Source organism: Nanorana parkeri, unplaced genomic scaffold (genome assembly GCF_000935625.1).
Source record: "Nanorana parkeri isolate BGI_ZX_2015 unplaced genomic scaffold, ASM93562v1 scaffold249, whole genome shotgun sequence".
NCBI lineage: Eukaryota > Metazoa > Chordata > Amphibia > Anura > Dicroglossidae > Nanorana > Nanorana parkeri.
Window position 1 is genome coordinate 269,701 of NW_017306517.1, and position 2,155 is coordinate 271,855.

Genomic DNA, 2,155 nt, shown 5'->3' on the forward strand with positions numbered 1-2,155 from the left:
CTGAATCTGGGCCAGCTGTCATTTCCATCCCAGCATCAGTAGGTATTAGGCTAAAGTGCAGGCTTCAGGGTTGTTGTTGTGATCCCCCCCATAGCATGCTACACCCAGGGCCGGATTTACTCTTCCTGCCGCCCCAAGGTCAGGTTCTGCAATGCACCCCCCCGGCCCCCATTAACGGAGAATGGCAACCGGATGGCAGGGGCGGCAGGGTTAGTTTTATTTTTTTATTGTTTATTTTTTTAAACTTTATCACTTTTTTATTTTTATGTATTTTTTTTTACTTTATTACTTTTTTAGCTTATCGTTTACTTTTTTTTAATTTTTATAGGGGTACTATTTAATTACCTGTAGTGTTCAATTTATTTTGCCACTATGTGATTAACTTAAAGTGGAACTCATTTTATATATAAAAATAACAAAATAAAAACTTTTGGTGTAGTTCCTCTGAAAGCTAACAAGGACTAATTATTTCCCAGCTGAAAGTAAATCATGAGGCTGTCATAAGCATATGGGGAGAGCATGATCTTTTCCAAGTGGAAAAGGAAAAACTTCACCAATTTAAATCAAAATAGCACTTACCGGTAACAATTATGATTTATTTTTTTATTTAATACCTGTTTGAGTTGTCCCCAGAGATGGTATGTGAACACAACACTATATGGATTGAAACAACTGTCAGGTTTATCTCCTATGATGCAAGCTTAGGGATAAAATACTGAAATAATAAAAAAACATCTGAAATATATACAAATGCTGAGCACAAACATGCATATAGTAGTAAAATGCTGTATATAGTAAGCAGGAGAAATCACCATGCTTTTTCCTGTTTCCTATTAGTAAAGAATTCTGCTATCATGTGAAGCCTGTTTTCTTTAAGTACTCAATACCTAAAGCAAAGCTCAGGTGTCAGTGGTCAGTCCTGACCAGCTGCTCACAGGATTTCAGTCCCAAAGAGACATATAGGAGTGGGAGTGACCGATTGCAAACTTTGCCTTTAATCTGTTGCCATTCTCTATAAATATGTAACATTCACTAATCAGCATTCCATATCGCTGTGACTTCCACTTGTCAATATTTCCTCTACTGTTCATCAACACATTGTCCCTGATTCTGCTGTCTGTTAACACATCCTCTGCATATTTACCATCCACTGTTCATCAGTACAATTGACTGCTGCCTGGCAAAATGTGCTCTACATATGTGCCATCCACTGCTCAGAAGCAAATTGTATCTGTCATTGTTGTCTGTCTTTGCTTCCTATACATACTGCATGTATCATTGACTGTGCAACAGTAATAAAGGTAGTAAAAGATGCTGTTCAGCAAGCAAATTGAAAGTTCAGTTTTGGAAACTGAATGTTACAGATAAAAGTAAACTGGTGTTCATCTGGTGAATTGTGTTAGCAGAAGTCCATTTTTTTTATCACTAGTGCATGATTGGGTATTCAAAGTGAGCAGAGTTTCATCTTTTTCAACAACCCTTACTTTGCGAAGTGAACATACACTTTTGCTAAATGAATATTCACTTGACGAGGTTAGCAGCTTTTATTCCATTAATAAATATAGTAATACTAAATGTATATAGGAAATATACTCCTTAGAGTGACACTAAACTCAGGTGTTAATTCAGAAAAATGCATTCAATACCATAACTATTAAAGTGACATTAAACCCTCAGATTTTTTAACCTAAACCAATACTGTAATGTGTGCCTTACTGTAATCCATGGTTGTTTCCCTTCCCTTTGCTGCTCTTCCTTTTAAATCCTCATGTCTTCTCATGCTTGCTGAGAACTTCCCTTTTCAGCTCAGGGCCTCTTCCTGTAGTGCTGGCTCAGGTTACAAGCCTATAGAAACTAATACACAGACAACGTGGGGTTGATTTACTAACCTTATAAACACGCCACAAACAAGTATACACCTCTGTAGTGTGTTCCCTCCCAGCATGATCTATTGGTGGAATCTAGACACCTTTGTAGTGTGTACACACCCAGCAGGTGTGTTGTGCAAAGCCCTGCATGAATTGCAAGGTGATGTTGTGTAAATTAGCTCTACGTTGTGTTGCTTGCGTTGATGAATGCAGGAATGTAAATGCATGAGCTAACCATTTTTGTCTAAACTGTGAAGCAGTATTATATATGCATCATGTGCATGATT